Here is a 15,028-nt window from a genome sequence, read left to right as displayed (position 1 = left end):
GCCATTTTATTTTGCATCATCCAAAGCAATTGGGCCACAGGAACTGCAGACCAGATTGCATTGAATCACGTTGGGTGTGATCATTTTAAGCTAAAACCCCCCAAACATTGTGAAGGTTGTTTTTGGGTTTTTTTTGTTTGGGTTTTTTTTTTTTACATTTGTAGAACTCAAATGCTGTACATTTAAAAATTAAAAGGAACTTGCTAGGCTGAGGCTTTGTATTGCAAATTTTTCCAACTCAGAAACTCCTGACTGAACAATTGCTATTGGAAAGCAGGGAGCACAGTGGCAGCAGTGGGCCCGGGTTCTCCCTGCCTTCACCTGCTGCTGAGTTCTCTCCTCGGCCGGGACTGGAGCCTGCTCTTGGGGCTGTTGTGCAGCAGCCACCTGTGGCTCTGCTGTGTTTTACAGGAGCCTGGGTTAAGGCACTTTGCCACGGGGAGCTGTTCAGTGCTGTTAAACACTGTGTGAGAGCTGTCCCCCGTCTCAGACCTGCTGCAATCACAGCCACAGACCTGTCCCAGCCACAGTGGGACGCTGGGGTCAGGGTAAGCTGACGTGAGCTCTGGATAAAAGTGGGGCTTTGCCTGTGTTTCAGTCCCTTGCCTTTCCCGGAGTCCCCTCTGTGCCTGCTGCAGCTGAGGCTGCTCTTGTTTCTCCTCAGAGCTCCTCTGCCCCAGCCCCTTCAGCCCTGCGGCTGTCACACCTCACACCTCACACCTCACCTGGTTCCTGGGCCTGACTCCACAGGGAACAGACAGGACTTTGTGATCCATCAGTCTGGTTTCAGGATAAGATCTCAAAGGATTTGTGCCAATGTTTTGGGAATGTTGACCTGAAGATAGCTCAAGGGTGTGTTTTAGCTCTTTGAAAGGCTCTGTAGGAGAGCTGAGTGGGAATGGGAGGCAGCCTGGACCCACGGCAGTAATCCATCCTGTGAATTTTGTGTTTGGGATTTTTTCCTGGTCTAAAAGAACAGTGTGTGTGATTTGGCAGAAGCTCATGAAGCTTTTTTCCAGCCCTCATCAGTGTGCTGACTGTTTTATTTTGACTATCACAGTGAAGCTGCTGACCCAACAGTTTAGGGAGATATTTTCATGACTTCCTTGATGCCTTTTTTTTTAATAAAGTCTATTTGCTGGAACATCACAATCTGTATTAGAAATGTCACAAGTATTGTAGGCATCTGGTGCTGATTTTCTTGTTTAGCTTATTATGTTGGGAAAGCAGAGGTATCCCAACTAAAATTTGGATTTCTTCATAGTCAGTTCTGATTTTAAAAGAATCCTGGCCATAAAAATGTAGCAGTTAAGAGAATGGCCCGTGAAATATGTACTCTAACAAGGCTTTGTTTAGCAATTGAGGACCATTTCATTTTTCCCATCTCCCCTGGCCAGAGAAAAGACTGATTCTGTGCTGGCACAGGGAGATGCTGACAGAGGATACAGATATATTCTTCGGGGCTGTGGTACTTAAAAAAGAAACAAATGTGACCTTGAGCCATTTAACCGTGGGCTCTGGGCAGGGCACGGGAGTGTCTGGGATGGGCTGTGGGGCACCAGAGCCCCCTCTGCACTGCCTGGGAACCAGGAGAACTGGGACTGGAGACTTCTGTTGCCTCTTGAGGAACTCCCTGAGTTCACTGAGCTTGGCTGAGCTGAAGAACTCATTTAGCTAAAGACATTTTCCACCTGGTTTGGCCAAGGAGAGTAAAATCCAAACATAAAATCAAATAAATGTAATACTAAGTTCTGCTGCAGCTGTTCCCAGCTGTATCTCAGATCTCCCCACTTTCCCTTCCTTGCCAAGCTAGGCAACACAAATCACATTTACAGTTCCTTTTGTGTCGTGCATGTGACAAGGGTTTGCGGTGTAACGAGATTAGTTTTCCCTGTAATCCTCTTAAAATGTCCTTCCTTTGATTGTCTTTTCATCTTTTGGTGTTCTGGAACTTGGATTAACAGCACTGAGATTTATTCCACAGGTCCTGTTTGATAAGCTGCTTTCAAAAATTAGTTGCCTACAAACACAATTTGGAAAAAAAGCACTTTAACAGGAGCTGAATTAAGCAGCGTGTATTTTACAGACAGCAAAAAACAAAGCACGGAGCCATGACATGGCTCTGAGCCGGTCTGGAGCAGAGCTTCTTCCTGCAGCACACAGCTGTTCTCTCTGTGTCTAGCCCCAGCTGCTGTAAAGGCTTCTGCCTTTTCCTCTCCCTGCTGATTCCATTTCAGCCGCATCTCCTCAGCTGCTGTCATTGCACGGACACACGTTCCTGCCAGTGCCCGGGCTCCGCTGCCCTCACCGCGCCCAAGGTGCACTTCTGGCTGTAAAACCACCCCTCAGGCGGTGCTTGGGGGACACACCGGCTGTTTGCATTCAGACACATCCTTTTTGCGTCCGTCCTTCGCGTTCCTCAGTGGGAAACTACTGAACGCGGCATGATTTACCTGTGTAAAGCACCTAAAAGCCAAGTACCGGAGCTGGGTAGGGCAGACAGCGGCAGGGGCCCCGCGACACGGCCCCGAGCCGGGCCCGGGGACACGGAACCGGGGACACCGGGAACACGGATCCGGGGACACCGGGAACACGGAACCGGGGACACGGAACCGGGGACACGGAACCGGGGACATGAAACCGGGCACATCGGACCGGGGACACGGAACCGGGGACACCGGGGACACCGGGGACACGGAACCGGGGACACCGGGAACACGGAACCGGGGACACGGAACCGGGGACATGAAACCGGGCACATCGGACCGGGGACACGGAACCGGGGACACCGGGAACACGGAACCGGGCACAGCGGGCCGGGGACACGGAACCGGGGACACCGGGAACACGGAACCGGGCACACTGGGCCGGGCTGCGGCTGTCCCGGCCTCACGCCGCAGCACGGCCACCATGGATGCGAGCGCTGCAGCAAGCCACTGAGCATCTCTTAAGGAATGTTGTATTTTATTTTGTAGAAGAAAATTAAGTGTCCAAAGGCACGCTCGCCCAGCCCGGTAAAGGATACCACACGTACCGATCCCCCGGGTGCCGGTGCCCGCCCCCGGCCGCCCTTCCCCGCCCGCAGCGCAGCCGGGCCGGGCCGTGAGGGGCCGTCAGCGCTCGGCACCGCGAAATGGCGGCGGCTCCTTCCCCTGAGACTGGCCCCGCCCCTGAGTCTGGCCCCGCCCCCTGAGCCCCGCCCCGTGATCCCGGCCCCGCCCCGTGAGTCAGGCCCTGCCCCTGAGCAGGGCCCCGCCCCATGAGTCAGGCCCCGCCCCTGAGCCCGGTCCCGCCCCCTGAGCCCGGTCCCGCCCCGTGAGCCCGGCCCCGCCCCCCGAGCCCGGTCCCGCCCCGTGAGCCCGGCCCCGCCCCGTGAGCAGGGCCCCGCCCCGTGAGCCAGGCCCCGCCCCGTGAGCAGGGCCCCGCCCCCTGAGCCGGCCCCGCCCCCTGAGCCCGGTCCCGCCCCCTGAGCCCGGCCCCGCCCCCTGAGCCCGGCTCCGATAGGGCGGAGCGGCCCCGGCCACGCCCGACATGGCGGCGGTGCGGCCCCTCAGCGCGGGCCGGGGGCGGGGCCTGCGGAGCCTATAAATAGCCTCGCGCGGAGCCGCACGGCCTTTTTCTGCGGCGGGCCGAGGTTAGTGTTGGTGGGCCTGGGAGGGTCCGGGATGGTCTGGGATAGTTCGGGATTCCCCTTTGTCCTTCCCGCGGGGCCAGCCGGGGCTCTGCGGGCGGCCAGAGGTGTCTCTGCCCGCCCGCCCGCTGAGATGCGCCGCTCCGTGTGACCGCCGCGCTCCCGCTGGGCCCGGGGCCTGTCCCCAGGGCCCCCTCCCGGCCGCTCCCCCCGGCAAGGTCACACGGAGCTCCCCGGGCGCGGCCGGGCGTTCGCTGGTTGAGGTGATGACACTTTCCCCGTCAGAGCGGCAGTGTTGATCAGCGCTATCCAAGCCAGATGTGTCTGACGCACCAGCGGAGCGGCCGCGGCCGGCGCTGGCCGTGCGCTGCTCCCGGTGCTCACGGGCCGCTGTTTCCCCGCAGGGCGCGGCGGGGCCCGAGGCGGCGGCGGCAGATCCGGGGCCGGGCCGGCCATGAGGGCGCTCCCGGCGTGCGCGGGCAGGCCGCGGCCTGTGCCAGGCCCAGGCGGTAAGTGTGAATTACGTGTTCCGTACCCACCTAAAACCGCGCCATTTGTAATTTTGCTCTTTCGGAGGAGTTACTGAATTACTTTAACCGGGCATTGGCGGGGCGGTCCCGCTGGAGAGGTCCCAGGTGTGGGTCCCTCGGGCAGGAGCCCCACGGGCCCGGGCCTCGGAGCCTCGTGTGGACACCACGCGGCTGTAAAAGGCAGTAACACCCTGTTAATCTCTGCCTGACGCCTCTTCTGTACAATGCCCTGAGCTCTGCTCTAGAACCTCCATACATCGGTGTTCTCCATTTTTTGGGAACGTTTCCCTGTCCTGTGTACCTGTAGGGCATGCCAGCCAGCCACGTTTTGGGGGGAGGATTAACATAAACTCCCGCGCTGCCCATAGCTCTGCCAGAGGATGTGGGTGTGTGGCACACCTGCTCTGGGTGTGCAGCCACAGCTCCCGGGGACTTGCTGGTGTAAGTGATGACTAATTTTTTTCCCCATCAGAGCGACAGTGTTGATTTCTTGCTATTCAAGCCAGATCATGTCTGATGCACCAGCAGGGGCGTGCTGCTGTGTCCCACACCCTGGTGTTAAAACATGCCCAAAACACTGGAATCAGGGGCCTGATGCTGATGTTTGCCTTTGGCTTTATCCCCAGGGCACTGTGAAGGCAGATGTGGGGGGCTGAGTCTTGGGGAGACCTGAAGTTAAGGCTGCAGCTGACAGTGAAGAAATAAATGATGTGGGCAGTTTTCTGGTTTGCTCCTGAACCTCTAGCAAATAATGGTAAGTCCTTGAAGTAAGTGTGAATCACATGTTTAAATACATTTAAAACGGGGAAGAGAGGGGGAAAAAACGAAGAGGGAAAGAAATACCTTTCTGCAAGGGAGTTGCTTCCAGTTTATCCCTGGAGACCATACTGAGTGTTAACCTAGGTGTTGTGGAAGAGAGAGTACAGGGATTTTGCATTGAGGTCCTTTGGGCTCCTGTTCCACCGTGTCCAGATTAGCAGCCAGGAGGCTGCAGGCTGCCTGTGTGTGTGGCGCTGGAGCAGCACAGTCCTGTTTGCTGCACTGTGCTCAGAGGGCTGGTTTGAAGGGCACTGCACAGACAGCTGTGTGTGCTGGGCTGCCCCAGCAAGGAACAGGAACCATTGTGGCTGAGGTGTGTCCCTGTGGGAGGCTGCTGCTGGCAAGGCTCTCCTGCCCTGGTAAGGGATTGCCCTGTGGGCATGGCTCTGGCCTGTCCTCTGCAGTTAGCTCCTGGTGCTGGGGATGTGGGAGTGCAGCCACAGCTCCCGGGAATTGCTGGTGTAAGTGATGACCAAATTTTTTCCCCATCAGAGCGACAGTGTTGATTTCTTACTCCTCAAGCCAGATCGTGTCTGATGCACCAGCAGGGGAGTGCTGCTGTGTCCCACACCGTGGCAGGGGCTGGTGCTGATGTTTCCTTTTGGCTTTACCCCCAGGGCACTGTGGAGGCAGAAGTGGGGGATTGAGCCTTGGGGAGACCTGACGTTAAAGCTGGAGCTGAAATGAAGAGGTGTGTGATGAGGACATTGCCTGGTTTGCTCCACCACGTGTGCCCCTTTGTCAGGGGAGAATGGTGAGTTAGAAAATGTGCTTAACAGAGCTGCATCAGATAAAGAGCCCTTGCCACTGGCTCCAGCTGCAGCCTCGTGTTGCTGTTGGGATGCAGCTGCTCTGTCTGCAGGGAGGCTGAAGTCTCTGAAGGGCAGGACTGTGCCCTCTGTGTGCAAAAGGACACAGGAGCTCAGTTCAGGTGGTGGAGCTGGTTGAGCTCAGTGTTTCCCTGGCACTCTCTGCTCTGTTGTGGAGGAAACCTCTGCTCTTTGCAGAGCAGCTCTTGTCCAGTGGTGTTTATGGGGCTGGGTGCATGTGAAAGCTGTGTATTTGCTGTTTGTGGTACAGTGGACAGACAAAATGTTGGCTGTTCTCTTGACAGGTTTAGAGTCGTAAGAAGTTGTCCTGGGCCCTGCTGGAGTTTCAGTGTTCTGCCAAAGAAGATGGATAGTTCTGCTGCTCCCATGCTGCTGCCTGGCAGTCTCATCCAAGCCACGGCATCCCCATCCCCTGCAACAGCTCTGACCTTCTCTCAGAGCTGTCAGGAGTGATGAATTTGTGTCCTGCCAGCTTAGATGGAGGGTGTTACACCATGCAGTTGTGGGCTTCTGTCTGCAGGGGCTGTTCCCTGCTGGCAGCTCCTGCCGTAGTCCTGGAAGGCAAGGAAGCCTCTGGGAGCAGCTCTCAGGTGTGGGAGGAGAGGAGCCAGGGCTGGGTTCTCCTGCCATCCAGAGGCCTCAGGGCCGTGTCCCTGGCAGCCTGTGACGTGCCAGGGGCTGTCTGGGATGCTGCAGCACACTGCTTCTGTACTGCTGGGAGCCTGTTTTTAATAAAATCTGACTAATGGCTGGGTTTGGTGACTGACATTCCTTTGACCCACGCTGAACAGCTCATTCCTGGATCTCCCAGCTGTTTGGGCAGTTAGAGAGCACGGCCCCAGTGCTGCTGTGGGTGATGCTGGAGCTGCCTCAAGGCAGCAGCTCCACGTCCCCTGGGGCAGGAGTGCTTGGCTGGGGCTTGTGGCTGCTGCTGTGCTCGGGTGTGGGGAGAGGTGCACTCTGTGCTCGGCCTCTGGGCAAGGCAGAATTATTCTCTGCAGAATTACTCAGTTTCAGTGGTTCTGGGATGGGACTTCTGGTGTCTGAGCTGATAGTGGCCTTTGGCACAGCTTAGCAGGAAACAGCAGTGATGGAAAATCTACCATTCAACATTCAAAGCAGACTTCAAATTGAGTAGAGATTTTTCTCATTAATGTAAGCAGCATGAACTCTTGAAACTGGATTGGTGAGGGACCAGAACTGCTGCTAATACAATTACTTTCATTAAGGTAACGAGCAGACCTCCCAGTAAACATTCTGCGGGGAGGAGAGTGTCCGGTGGGAGCTGCAGGCACAGATGCAGCTGGAACATGCTCTCGGCATGTTTTATTACCTCTGCCAGAACAATTGCTCAGGTCGGGTTTCAAGCTCTGCGGCCATTTCACATGTGCATCAGGCTGAGATTTGAACCTGTTGGTAGGTTACTGATGCCAGGCCACCCCTAAGTGCGGGAGGGATGGTGTGGGCTCCGGGGCCGGGTTTGGGGTCCGGGGTCTGGGTTTGGGGCTCCCGGGGCCGGGTTTGGGGTCCGGGGTCTGGGTTTGGGGTCTGGGTCTGGGCTCCCGGGGTCGGGCTCCCGGGTCTGGGTTTGGGGTCCCGCAGGGGACGCTGTCCCCAGCGCGGGGACACCCCGAGCCACCGCATGTCCCCAGAGCCACCGCGTGTCCCCAGAGCAGCTGTGACATACCTCCGGGGCTCGGGGAGCCGCTGCACACACTGCCTGGGCTGCAGCGGCCGTGGGGAGCCCTGTTAGAAAATCTCTTCCTGCAGCGGTCTGATAAGAGGCGGGCTGAGGAGATTTCACTGAATTTAAAGCAGCCTGGCTTCAGCTGGCCCATGTTCATTCAATCTGCATCTCAGAATAAAGAGAAGGTGTTCCTCCTACCTCAGCGGCTGCAGGGGGATGTGGAGCTCGGCCGGACCTGGGGAATGTGCTCTGCTCCTGCCCCTCGGGGAACTGCCAAGAGCCGCGCCCGCCTCTGCTTTGTCTCAGCTAATTAGCTGCGTAATGCAATCTCCTGAATGTCCTTCCTGTTCCAGATCACAGAACGGGACACGGGTCGGTTAAATGACTTAGCCGAGGTCACACAGTAAGTGACGCGTTGGCAGAGGCAGGAATTAACAGGGTATCTTTAAACTCCAGCTTCCCGGACCCCCTACTAACCCGGTACTGATTTCCAGTGCTCTTCTCTTTCCTCTCCCAGCCTTTGGCCCCTTGCCCACCGAAGGATTTGCCACACGTGCCATTTCCAGGGTGACAATATCTGACCACTGCCAAGGAAATGAGGTGCCCGTTCTTTGCTGCAGGCACCTAGTGATATACAAAGAAGCTGAAGTTCTATTTCTTATCTTTTTGGCACATTTTACCATGTTATGCCCTGGCACTGATGCAGTGCCAGGTCTCCTCTGTGCCCATGCCTCCAAAGCTGTCCTCTAATGTTATTTTCTGTTTTTCTAGAAACATCTTTGCTGCAGTTTCCCTGAAATGGGAAGGCTCTGTCCATATCCAGTTCTTAGTACAACAGCATTATCACCTGCATAAAAAATCCGTGGGTGGGCTTTATAAATCCCAATTCAGTGTTCAGCAAGGTATAACATCTGTAGTGATCAATATTTTAGAGCAATCCTCTTTGAGTAAAAAGTTACAGTAAAGCCCATTGCTTTGTACTGGATAGCTAAATAACTCACAGGAGTGGCTGTAATCTCTCTAAGCTCCTTGCATTTCGAATGAAGAAGAAAATTCAGGGTAATTCTGTAGAGGTAGCACAGCCAGCTGGATCATTCCCCTGAGGAGCTGCTGCGCTGCCAATGAAGCGCTTTCCACGGTTTAATGGCGCCTCAGGTGTGCTAGAGTGAAATCCGCCAAAAAAGGTCTCCTTTATCACGTGTTTTTGGTGATAGTCTTTCTCTAATCCGGTGGGTAAGCGCCAGCAGTCGGGGCTGAAGAGGTTTTGGTTTGATGAGTCCACAGAAAGGGACCGAGGGGCGCTCGGGCAGCGCGAGGTGCCACGGAGAGCCCGGCAGGAGATGGGAGCACCGGGCTGAGCGGCTCCAGTACGGCCCAGTACGGCCCCAGTACGGCCCAGTACGGCCCCAGTACAGTCCCAGTATAGCCCAGTACGGCCCAGTACGGCCCCAGTACAGTCCCAGTATAGCCCAGTACGGCCCAGGACGGCCCCAGGACGGCCCCAGGACGGCCCAGGACGGCCCCAGGACGGCCCCACTACGGCCCCAGGACGGCCCAGTACGGCCCCAGTACAGTCCCAGTATAGCCCAGTACGGCCCAGTACAGCCCCAGTACGGCCCCAGTACAGCCCAGTACGGCCCAGTACGGCCCAGTACGGCCCCAGTACAGTCCCAGTATAGCCCAGTACGGCCCCAGTACGGCCCCAGTACGGCCCCAGTACGGCCCCAGTACGGCCCCAGTACGGCCCCAGTACGGTCCCAGTATAGCCCAGTACGGCCCCAGTACGGCCCCAGTACGGCCCCAGTACGGCCCCAGTATAGCCCCAGTACGGCCCCAGGACGGCCCCAGGACGGCCCCAGGACGGCCCCAGGACGGCCCCAGGACGGCCCCAGGACGGCCCCAGGACGGCCCCAGCACAGTCCAGTACGGCCCCTGTACGGCCCCAGGACGGCCCAGGACGGCCCCAGTACGGCCCCAGTACAGTCCAGTACGGCCCCTGTACGGCCCCAGGACGGCCCCAGGACGGCCCCAGGACGGCCCCAGGACGGCCCCAGGACGGCCCCAGGACGGCCCCAGGAGAGCGGGCAGAGCGCCAGTACACTGGGAACTGCCCCAGTAAGCCCCGAACGGCCCCAGTACCTCAAGTAGAGCGCGGGCGGCGGGCCCCGCCCCGCTGGCCCCGCCCCGCTGGCCCCGCCCCGCTGGCCCCGCCCCGCTGGCCCCGCCCCGCTGGCCCCGCCCCGCTGGCCCCGCCCCGCTGGCCCCGCCCCGCTGGCCCCGCCCCGCTGGCCCCGCCCCGCTGGCCCCGCCCCGCTGGCCCCGCCCCGCTGGCCCCGCCCCGCTGGCCCCGCCCCGCTGGCCCCGCCCCGCTGGCCCCGCCCCGCTGGCCCCGCCCCGCCGGCCCCGCCCCGCCGGCCCCGCCCCGCTGGCCCCGCCCCGGGCTCCTTTTTTGAAAGGAATGAGAATTTGCCAAATAAGAAGTCAAACAAAAAAGGCCATAAGAAGCCAGGCTTAATGATGAATTTTTTTTAAGCCTCAATGAAGAATCAACAATTCAAAATAAATTAATCCAAGTGCCTTCTTTTTGTGGCAACAGCACTTTGTGAGTCAAATCCCTGAGAACAGGGACAAACTCCTCTTGGACTTCAGCTTCAAGGAGCATCTCTGTTGGCCCGGTGCAGTCCCGGGGCTCTCAGTAGGAGTCAGCTCAGCTGTGCCATGGGGGCTGGCCTTGTGCTTTTGACTGGGAAATACTCGCAATGTTTTCTTTATATTCTGCTCACTAATATTCCTACTTTCCTATAAATGAAAACAAAGGAGACTGGAGATGGTCTCCCAATGTCTGCTGCCTCATCCCTGGGAGCTGAAAACACAAGGTCTTACCAAGAGCTGCTGTTGGTGGCATGGTGGGACTGCCAGGCCTTTCCTGCTCTCACTGGAGGTGCAGGAGTGTGAAAGGCTCGGTCCCCGGGGACCCTCACAGCAGCTTTCTGCACAGGCTGTCACCTGATGACACAAGTCACTGCAAATATCAGCACATCCTACAAGGGGCTGTGCAGTGCTGGCTTCACCTGCACACCTGGTGGGACTGTACAGATCCCGTGGGTGAATTCCTGGGGCTGTGTGTGAATTCCTGGGGCTGTGTGTGAATTCCTGGGGGCTGTGTGCGAGCAGGAGTGAACCTTTGGAGCAGAAGGTGATGAAGGTCACCTTCCCTACAAACGAAAATGGGCTCATTGTTGACACATTCTGGGTCCTGCCTGTTCCCCTGTAGGAGTTTGTCACCATCCATCATTTCTCTTACCTGGGTTTTGGGAAAGTGGGACTGCTGGAGATGCAAGGCCAAGCCCTCCTGAGAGTGCTCTGTGCTGTGAAGAAGCAGCCTGGCGTGGAGAGAGGCTGTTCCCTGAGGATGAGCTGTTCCCATGACAACCTGGGCACCTCTCACCGCTGGGTACCAACAGGAGAATGTCTCCCACAGCAGAGAGGCGAGGCCAGCGGCTGTCCCAGCCTCCAGGAATCATCCTGCTGGGCTCCCCTGGCACAGCACAGGCAGCTCCTGCTGCCAGGCTCCACGGGAGAGTGCAGCAAAGAGACCCAGAGCACCACTGAGGCCCGTTTATGAAAAAGCAAAATTAAGCTCAGCTGATGTTCCTTCGCTTCCTCCTGCTCTCCAGCTAAGGATCTCAATTTTTAATGATGAAAAGTCAAGCAAAAAAAAATCCAGATCTTTTTACAACCTTCTGAAGAACCCATGGGATTTTCCTTTGTAGAGAAATCTTTCATTGACACGGGATGGGGAGAGAGAGGCCCCGGGGGAATTGTGCTTTTTCTCCCCCTAACCCTGCGATGTCCAGCCTGGGACTGAGCAGTTTTCTTCTGCACCTGAAACAGAAGCTGCTTAAAGACCACTTTTTACAGGTGTCCTCACAGGCCCATCAGCTCCTGAGTGTCCTGGAATGTGGGACTGCATTCATCTGAAGGTGTGAGGATCTGCTTCCCTCCGTGGGGAAAGAGCCCTTGAGCATTTAGAAACAAGAGGCAAAATATACCCAGAAATGGAGCCAAAGGTAAAGAAAAAGGACAACAAAAAATGTAATTTTCTTAACTAGCTGTGTTGCTCTAAGGACAAACTGGTCCTTTTGAGAGTTGAGCATGTTCTGCTGGAATGGGAGGAGTTACCAACACTTCCATAATAGACACTATTGTGTTATCTTCAGCTTTTCAAACATTTTTTTTGTCCTTTATTCTTAATTTTGAGTATTTTGATTCTTTAAATATTAAGATCACTGACTCTCTCTCTCTTCCCCCCCTGCCCCTTTTTTTTTTTTTAAAGAACACTCATCCCCCAAAACGTTCCAGTTGCTAATGTCAATTATTGCTACCTGGCCCTGTCTGAAAATGTCAGTCCTTTGGGTTCAGCTCAGCACTTTGGTTCCTCACAAGCAGCCAGCTGCAGCAGGGACCCTCCAGCCCCTCACAGTCCCCAGGGCTGCAGCTCTTCTCTGTTTCCTCTTCCCAGCTGCCAAAGGGGAGAATAAACCCCAGCACCCCGGTGAAGGGCTGGGGGCCCTCGGGAAGGTGCTCTGGGTGCTGATCCTGTGTCTGTGTGCCGGGAGCAGCCCCTCCTCTGAGCTCCTCAGAGCTCTGCTTTCAGCACCTGGCGACTGCTAATTGCCTTTTTGCTGTTCTTGTTGCTGCTGCTGCTGGTTTCCTGCATCACCACTCCTTCTTACAATTCCAGTGACAGATCCTAAACCAGTGTGTCAAAACTGGCTCAGTCAGGGAAGCGCTGGGATCATCTCCCGTCAGACAGTGATTCATGTTCTACCAGGTAAAGGGAAACCCTGGATCCTGCTGCTGCCTGGAGAGGCTCCCCCAAGGACAGGGTGTGGGTGGGGGCTGGCACACTGGGCTGGCACACCTGGGTTTGCACACCAGGGCTGACATACCTGGGCTGACACACCTGGGCTGGCTCACCTGGGCTGGCACACCTGGGTTTGCTCACCTGGGCTGGCACTTCTGGGCTGGCACACCTGGGCTGGCACACACCTGGGCTGGCACACACCTGGGCTGGCACAGCTGGGCTGGCACACCTGGGCTGGTACACCTGGGTGGCACACCTGGGCTGGCACACCTGGGTTTGCTCACCTGGGCTGGCACTTCTGGGCTGGCACACCTGGGCTGGCACACACCTGGGCTGGCACAGCTGGGCTGGCACACCTGGTGGTACACTGGGCTGGCACACCTGGCCCCACTCTGAGGCTGACTCTGAGCTGTTTAACACACGGTCTGTGGTTGTGTCAGGGATGCAGCTGCACAACTCTGAACCTTAGCAAAGCTTTTCAGTCTGGTTTTCTAGAAGCTGTAAGGAAAAACGCTCCTGAAGCGTGTCAGCAGAGCTGGGATGTGTTTGAGTGGAGGGTGAGCAGAGCTGGGATGTGTTTGAGCGAGCCAGCTGGGCAGGAATCACTGACTTGCACAGAATCCCACCCTCGGGGGACTCGCCCCTCTGCCCGGGGCTGCCCTGGACAGCCAGAGCCCTCTGTGCAGGGCAGGGAGGGTCACCCAGGGCTGCACTGAGCTGACGGGATGGGGACAGTTGGTTCAGAGCTCTTGGTGCTCTTCGAGACTTTCAAAAACACCTTCAGTTCTTCAGAGCCTCACAGGAATTACCAGAAATTTCGCTCTGCATTTCTCAGACATTAGGAGGTTGACCAAAATATTTGGCACACGAATCTTGACTTCAAACCCTGGTGGCATTCTCTTTGAGAGAAAATCTACAAAACTCTCCTCTCTTGCTCTCTCATTCAGTTGCATGTGTCGCTTTTCTTCTGGGACCAAAAGAAAAAGCACCAAAATGAGGGAAAAAACCCTTCCTGGGTCCTCCTTTCCCCGTGAAGAATGGAGCTGTGAGAGTCAGTGGGGGTGAAAGCAGCCCCTCTCCCTGCTCAGTGCCAGCTGTGGGCTCTGCGGGGAGACACTGGCTGGAGCCAGACCCGATTTGTGTCCCACCCTGAGCTCTGGTGACGGTGCCCCGGCAGCCAGGGGACACCTCTGACACCTGCTCCTCTGCCAGGGGGGCCAAAACCCTGCCCAGGACACCGGGAGCCAAGTGTGACACCTGGGGAAAGGACCACCTCAGGGCACCTGGCCAGGAGTTCACCTGAGTCTCCACGGTCTCTAGGACCTCCTGTCTCAGCTGGAGAGGGCTGGAGGAGGTGGGAAGGAAGGGATCCACGAGGAAACTAAAACAGCTCATTTTTTGTTTCATTTCCCAAGAAATAAGAGCAGATCTTTGCAGCTAATGAATTATTTCTGAAAACACTAGTAATAGCTGCAGGCAACATCAGCTCCAAGTTTCCCAATGAGCAAGAATCACTTATGAACCATTTTAAAATTCTAATGTATTTTGATTTGCTGTAGCTCAACTCTAACATGACTGGAGGTCTGGGAGGAGGCCAGAAGAAGTGGCCACGTTTCCAGGAGATTCCTGTCTCCTCACATGGAGCAGTGCACAGCAGTCCCTGGATCCTCTGGAAGCCTGGGGCCGCCAATTATCTCAGCAGCGAGGCTGCAGAGCCCTTCGTTAGTGCTGGGGCCAGGCTGCTTCAGCCAAGCAGAAGAATGGCCTGTGTCAGAGGTTAAATAGCTCTAAAGCTATTTTATGTTCAAAACCAGGTTTGCTCTGGCCTTCAGAGGCACTGGGGTTTCCTTTTCAAAGGAGCCCCCTGGCAAAGGCGAGGCAAAGCCCAGGCAGGGATGTCAGCGGAGTGCGCTGAGCCGCCAGCACACGGTCCCCTCCCTGCCCCGGGTGATGTCCCCAGCTCCCAGCAGCGCTGGGGCACAGGGGACAGGGAAGGGGCTGCTCTGGCAGAGGCTCCAGGGCTGCCTCGGCTTTGCCGTGGCACTGCTCCGTGACTGAGGGATGCATCATCTGAGAGAGAACGAGGAACAGATGGCAGAGGGAGTTACAGTGGGAGGAAAACCCAATTAGAAGTCCCAGCATGGTTTGTGTTGGGGATATGGATCTTATACCTTAAGTAACAGCCAGGAAAAGAGAGATACCAGGTTTTGTCACCCGTGCTGGAGAAAATTCTTGTTTCAGGCAGAGAATGATATGAAAAAAAAAAGCTTTGGTGAAGCTTCTGGGAGCTTCTTCTCTGAAGGGAGAGTGAATGAGGGAGATACACAGTAGGAGAGATGGATTTAATGTGTCCAGTGTGTGGGCTCAGTATTCCAACAGAGGCTTTTTACCTTCCCCCTCCTGGAAGAATGTTTAAAACAGCAGCCTGAGAGTTGGAAATCTGGGGAATATCCCCCAGGGAATACCGCTGGGAATACATCCCCAGCCCCTCCTGGCATAAGCACCTCGGCACCAGCCTTGGGGGGGTCACTTGCACCCTGTTTTATCCAGAAGGTAATTTTCAGAAGCAGAGAGTGTTCCCTGAGCTGGCCTGGGGCAGTGGCTCCTCTCAGCCTCAGCTGCTGTAAAACCCCTCATTGCTGGGACTGAGTTTGTAGCTTTTCT

The 15,028-nt window shown here is 56.5% G+C and overlaps 1 long non-coding RNA gene and 3 other non-coding genes across 5 annotated transcripts in view; all 4 read left to right on the top strand.

Annotated features, from left to right (window-relative positions):
- Positions 1-3,666: 3,666 nt before the first annotated feature.
- LOC136368659 (uncharacterized) overlaps positions 3,667-15,028 on the top strand; it is a 134,816-nt gene continuing 123,454 nt past the window's right edge. The window contains exons 1-4 of one of the 2 annotated variants that reach the window (XR_010744883.1): positions 3,667-4,140; positions 4,788-4,915; positions 5,598-5,734; positions 6,095-6,361. This is a non-coding gene — a long non-coding RNA (uncharacterized lncRNA). Of the gene's footprint in view, positions 4,141-4,787; positions 4,916-5,597; positions 5,735-6,094; positions 6,563-15,028 lie in introns of those variants that run through there. The other variant, XR_010744882.1, reaches the window with a different exon arrangement.
- Positions 3,885-3,968, top strand: LOC136368702 (small nucleolar SNORD12/SNORD106). Its single transcript, XR_010744891.1, has one exon. It is a non-coding gene; the product is annotated as a small nucleolar SNORD12/SNORD106 (small nucleolar RNA).
- LOC136368700 (small nucleolar SNORD12/SNORD106) lies at positions 4,597-4,687 on the top strand. The gene has a single exon (XR_010744889.1). It is a non-coding gene; the product is annotated as a small nucleolar SNORD12/SNORD106 (small nucleolar RNA).
- On the top strand, positions 5,436-5,526 carry LOC136368701 (small nucleolar SNORD12/SNORD106). The gene has a single exon (XR_010744890.1). It is a non-coding gene; the product is annotated as a small nucleolar SNORD12/SNORD106 (small nucleolar RNA).

Source organism: Sylvia atricapilla, chromosome 16 (genome assembly GCF_009819655.1).
Source record: "Sylvia atricapilla isolate bSylAtr1 chromosome 16, bSylAtr1.pri, whole genome shotgun sequence".
Classification (NCBI taxonomy): Eukaryota; Metazoa; Chordata; class Aves; order Passeriformes; family Sylviidae; genus Sylvia; species Sylvia atricapilla.
This window is presented reverse-complemented; position numbering and strand designations above follow the sequence as displayed.